We start from the raw sequence: 6,248 nt of genomic DNA on the forward strand, positions 1-6,248 counted from the left end.
CTGTCAAAACTACCATATCTCAAAGTGTAGTTGTCCAACATCACCACCAACTTCCCACTCCTCCATGGCTGCCTCCTGGCTTCTCTCAGGTTCTAACTCACCCTTCTCTTTTGCATCTACATGACCTCAGATTGGGACTTACAAGCTTCCCTCTCTCCAGACTCAGAAACCAAACACATGTAGATACTTTTTTTTTTTTTTGGAATATGCAGGTAGGAAAATTTCTCATAATCCAAATTATCAACACTCCTAACAAAAACTCTGAAACCAAATTCTATAGAATCAGAGAAAACATTCTTCACTCTCCAAACTTACTAGCCAAACCCTTACTAAAATAACCTGAACAAGCAGGGCATAGATGATGGCTCACAACTGTTAATTCTAGCTACTTGGGAGGCTGAGATTGGGAGGATCATAGTTTGAGGCCAGCCTGGAGGAAATAGTTTGAGAGACTCCCATCTCCAAAATAATATAAAATGGACTACAAGTGTGGCTCAAGCAGTAGAGTGCCTGCAGAAGCCCTGAGTTCAAAAGCCCAGTCCCACAATAATAATAATAGCTAAACAGACTTAGAAACAAGGGATACTTAGATTCTTGCAATGCCCATAATTGTTGCTTCCATCATTCTCACTGTCACCCAAGACCAGATCTCTTATTTCTTTAAGCCCAAGACCTTGTGTAATGCTACAGCATAGCCTATACCTTCTTCTAGTCTCTTCTATTCCACAACATTCTGCTCTCTTTGGCCTCAATCTTTCTGACATCATTTTCCTTAATGATGTGCTTGCTCAAAACCCTCCTTAGCTCTCCCTCACAAGGATTCAGATGAGATACTGCTTTTGACTTTCTACATCCCAAATAAAACCAATCACCTGACTTACTGCTAATGACATCCTATATATGCCCTGTATTATTCCCTTGTTTGTGGCATTTTTCCCAAACAGAAAGACCCAACCAACTTTTTACTGCACCCAAGCTCCACCCAGCTCCTCCCCCAATGTAAAGACGTTAACAGTTGATAGGACCTTTAAGAGGTAGTCTAATGGGAAGTCCCTCCCTACTCTCCTGTCTTGCTTTGTGATGTTTCCTTCTTTCAGAATTTCCACCATTATGCCATCTGCCAAGATTCCTCACCACAGACTGAATCATGCGGCTGCCCGAGCTTGGACTGTCAGCCTCCAAAACTTAGAACTAAATAAATGTCTTTTTCTTTATAAACTAAACAACCTCAGGTAATAACAGAAAACCAAATGGTTTGCCTCAATATCCATTTTACAAAAACACCCCCCCAAATTCCTTTCAATTCCATTTATTTGGAAAAGTACGTATCAAAGACAATGGGAACAACTCAATCCTGAGCTCTGGCTGTGTGCCAGTGCCTGCCATGAGTTTTATTTGTATAATTTAATGCCATTCTTATGGCAGCCTTCTGGTATCCAAAACTGCTTTTTTCCTTGTCTTCCTACCTCAAGTCTAGAACCTAGGCATTGCCCTTGACTTTTTTTTCTTCTCATCCTCTACATTAGCAATTCATATCTACACTAAACTTATTCTTAAACTAGATTCATGAGTCCAACCCACTCATGGTCTCTTCATCCTGCTCCAAGCCACTCACATATATATATAGGTGACACAGTAGCCTCCTGACTGGTTTCCCTGATCCTATCTTGTCCAGTCTCTCACCTCAGTATGTTCTCTGCCCAGCAGTAGGAATGAGCCTTTGAAAAGGCCCACCAATAGCTGGGGATGTAGTAGTTCAGTAAAACACTTACCTAGCATGCACAAGGCCCTGGTTCAGTTCTAAGCACCACAAAAAAATATAAATATTTAAAAGGCTCAATAGCTCCCATCACGAATAAACTAAAATTCAGCACGGCATAGCGGTTGCTGCCTATAATCCCAGCTACTCAGGATGCTGACATAAGAGGACCATTAAATTCCAGGACAGCTTAGGCAACTGAGCAAGCCCAGTCTCAAAATTTAAAAAGGGCTGAAGATGTAGCTTAATAGACAGAGTGCTTAACTAGCATGTGTGAGACTCTGGGTCACTCTCCAGCACCAAAAAAAAAGTCCCAAGTCCTTCCTTGTGCTGTGAAGCCTACAAGATCTGTCCTGTGCACCAACTCTTCTGATACCACTCTTCCCCATGATTATGTGTGTCAGCCACAGCCTCCGGTCGCTTCTTCAAATATATACAGCTGCTTCGAGGCTTTTGCATTGGCTGTTTCCTCAGCATCTGCAGTCCCCTAAATATCTATGTGACTCAGCCCTTATTTCATTCAGGTCTGTTTACACATCTCCTTTTTAATGAAGCTTCTCAGAACATATCGGCTAAAGCAGTCCCACCATTCACTTTACATTTCCCTGTTTCATCCCCTTCAAAGCACGTATCAATAGCAGAAATCATATGTCTTATTTATTTATTCATCTATTGTTTGTCTCTAACAAACAGATACAAGCTCCTTGAGTCTGGAAACTTGGTCTGGCTTGTCCACAGCACCAACTCCTAGTGCAATGAACAAATAGTGCTTAGCATACCATAGATGTTCCATAAATATCGTTAGAAGGAAAAAAGAAGGCAGGAAGGGAGGAAGGTGGGGGAGGGAGGAAGGGAGAAAAGGAAGAAGGGAGGTAGGGAGGGAGTGAAGAAAGCTATACCTTCAGTAGACCTTAGGAGTTTAGGAAATAAGGAGTCATTAGACATTTTTTGGCAGGGGCTGAGAAAAGTTATTCTGGTAGCAACCATGTAGTTACGGATTTCGAGCTTTAGCTATTTCGGGAAGAATGGATAGAGTTATTAATAGGTATTAATTAATACCTAAAATGAATGAGCTAGGAGGACTCTAAGCCATCAAAATAAATGCAACTCTCATATCTCTATGTCTAGCCCAACACTCTCCCTGAACCAATCATTTCTAATTGTCCACCTGACTGATCTCCTCCACTCCATTTCCTTCTCCACTCTCTTTTGTTAAAAAAAAGTCAATTCAGCCAGAAGCCACTTGGAGTCACCTGGCTCCCTTTTCACCTCCTTTTGCAAAGTCAAACTCCCATCTCTTTTCTCCTGATCCCCTCATTAGTCTAAGCATTCTCATTTTTCCACCCCATTCTTCCTATGACCAGAGAGAGCTTTCTGAAATACCTCCCTGCCTTAAGCTCATCAGAGATGCTTTCCACTCCCTACAGGAAGAAGTGCTCATGCTTTGACACAGCTATACAGGGTGTCCTCCATAGAACAGACACTATCACATACCATCCTCATTCATCTCTTACCACCTTACCCAATTCTCTATTCCTTGGGGTGCCTCATACGACTTCCTCCCTTCACACCCCATGTGTATACTCTGCTGTAACACATACTCATCCCCACCTGGACATATGGGGAGCTCCTATGTATGCTGCAGAGTACACCTTCCCCAAACCCCTCCCTCACTCACTATTCTGAACCATCTATACAATTCTTCCCTAAGGGAGTAATTGTGATCATTTCTTCCCAAGCATGTCTTTGTCTATATGGCAAATTCCTGTAGGATAAGATCCAATGATGTGCCACTCCAGAATCCTCAGCAGCTAAGTTTGGCATATAATAGGTACCAAATATTGGATTGCTGAATTAAAGTACCTACTCCTTGAACATACCTTGAACTCGCTCACTTCCAGATTTTTTTTACTCCTTGGCACCTATCTTTCCCTCTACCTTATTTTCTATTTCAGTCCATGAAGAACCAGGTTTAGGCACTTAGGAAGCTGAGGCAGGAGGAGAGCAAGTTGGAGGCCAAGCTGGGTTACACAGCAATACCCTGTCTCAAAAACAAACAACAAGCAGGTCCAATCACACAAGCTCACCACATTCCCATCCCCCTTGCCAGGAATTTTTCTCAACTATTCCCATGACTTACTCTCTCATTTCCTTAAAGTCTCTGCCAAATACCCCTGTCCTTTAAAAACAGCCCAGACACCACACTTTATACTCGTGTGTTTATTGCTATGGCATCTTCCATAGGAGTAACCGTTAAGTGGGAACAAGCCTGTCTCATTCACCACCGTGTCCTCAACCTGTAACAGTACAACCAACATTCATCTACTTCATATTTATTGAACACCTACTGAGTGTCAGGCCTAGCTGCAAAAAAAAAAAAAACCATGAAAAATCCACACACATTCTACCAGGGAAAACAAACAATATTCAAGACAAGTAAGTAAAACATAAGTGCTAAGGACAACTAAAGCTGTGAAGGAAGACAGGAGTTGAGGAAAGCCTCACTCACTAGGTGATCCCCAAGTGAACATCTGAAAGCAGAGAGCCAGTCACATGGATATGGAACTGCAAGCACGGAGACCCTAAGGCTCTGAGAGTGAGAAATTAGCGGGTCAGGTCATGCAAAGCCTTGTACTTCGCTGTAAGGAGTTTGTCTACTATTGTTAATAAGAGGGGGACCCACCATTTGGGGATTTTCCTGTTCGTTTGCTTGCTTTGCTTTGTTTTTTCTTCTTGAGACAAGGTCTCACTTTCTAGCTGGGACTGGCCTCAAATGTGATCCTCTTGTCTCAGCCTCCTAAGCACTGGGATTACAAGCAGGCACTGCCACTCCAGGCTTTTCAAAAGAGGGGATAATGAACTAATGATCCCTTTAGCTGCTATGCTAAAAACAGGGACCGGGGAAAAAAGCAAGGTAACTAGATGGAAGCTATTTTGATATTCCACGTGAGACATGGTGATGACTTGGCCCAGGGCAGTAAGCACTGAATGTGGCAAGGACGACTCAAGGATAAGTGACCAGACCCTTTTACATTGAGATCAAAAAGAAATGGCATGAGTAGCTTGGGTAAAGAAATGGAGGCGAGCTTGCTAGCTCTATGTTCAGTTTGAGTTAAGAAGGTAGCTAAATAAGGTCAGGGAGAGAGGTCTAAATCATAGATACAAAAATGGCATGTTAACCTAATAAAAAGGTCTTTAAAACTGAGTAAGACCAAGATGAAGATGCCCAAACCACAAATGCACATCGAATCTGCTTCAAATTCAGCTTCAACACCCGAGGGTAAATATGAACTAGATAAATGTTCTTGGCACTGTTACAGGCTTGGGGGTACAGTACCCCTCCAGAGAGAACACAAAAGGTGACCTCTGCTTGTACTGAAAGATATCTCGTGGGGAGGAGGTGTAACTTCCACTCGAAGAGGGGCAAACTGGCAGCAGAGAGCATCCAAACCTTGACCAAGGACCCGTCGGCCCGGTACTTTTTTTTTTAAAAAGTATCCTTGGGCATCGCTATTACAGAGAGCAAGCTGCAGTGAGCCCAGAGAAAGGTGAACCACCCCGGGTTTCATCACTAGTGTCCCTGCGGGATGCTAGTACAGGGGACAGGGTCGCGGGTCCCTCCCTTCTTCCCGAAGACCCCTTCCCTCCGGGTGGGGGACAGCGAGGGGCATGCGAGCTGACAGGGCGCGCTCCGGGGGGTCATGAGGCCCTTTCACTGAGGACGCGAGCCAGGTGGGCTCGTGGGAGGGGCGTGGCGCGGCACGGGGCTCGCGTGGGGAAGCAGGAGTCGGGAGGCCCAGGCCGCGCATTCGGAAAGGACAGACACAGGCACTCCCGGGCACAGCCCGACGCTACAATGCGGGGCGGTTCGACAGGCGTTGGGTGGCCGGCGTCAGGCGTGCCCGGCTGCCATGAGAACGAAGGTGTGAGCGACATGGCTCGGAGCGTAGGGACGGGGCTTCTCCCAGCCCCGGGGTCCCAGGTCGAAGGACGGCCCCGGGTAGGAGAGACATGCCGGCCACCAGAAACAGCCCTTACCTGGCACTGCAGCGATCCCAGGCGCCCCAGTTCCGGCTTGAGAACGCGTCTGCTGCTTCTCGCGCCGCTCGCCCGCGCTTCCTGATTGGCCTGAAACGGGCGGCTCCCAGAAGGCCCCGCGCGGCGCGCCGTCAAATGAACTTTACGGAGACCCGTGAGGGAGGACAAGGACATAGGGGAGGTTGGGGGCGGGGTCTGAACCTGAGCTGTCACTCAGGGAACAACCCGGGCCACCGCCCTCACCCCTGCCACATGGTTAGAGAAAGCGATTCCAAATTTCCTGCGCCAGACGGGAATGGATTAGTGCCTTTATGTAAGAGGTAGTGGATAGCTCTCCTTCCCCTTCCGCCATGTGACATAGTGGCGGTACTGGGATTTGAACTCAGTGCCTGCTAAGTAGGTGTTCTACACTCAGGTCACGCCCCCAGCTCTTTTTGCTTCAGTTATTTTC

The 6,248-nt window shown here is 46.0% G+C and overlaps 1 protein-coding gene across 1 annotated transcript in view; it reads right to left on the bottom strand.

Moving 5' to 3' along the window:
- Nup93 (nucleoporin 93) overlaps positions 1-5,938 on the bottom strand; it is a 112,465-nt gene extending 106,527 nt beyond the window's left edge. Inside the window, exon 1 of the mRNA XM_074055968.1 lies at positions 5,798-5,938. The gene's annotated coding sequence lies outside the window, so the exon portion shown is untranslated. The remainder of the gene's footprint in view (positions 1-5,797) is intronic.
- Between the last annotated feature and the right edge of the window lie 310 nt (positions 5,939-6,248).

Source organism: Castor canadensis, chromosome 15 (genome assembly GCF_047511655.1).
Source record: "Castor canadensis chromosome 15, mCasCan1.hap1v2, whole genome shotgun sequence".
Lineage (NCBI taxonomy): Eukaryota > Metazoa > Chordata > Mammalia > Rodentia > Castoridae > Castor > Castor canadensis.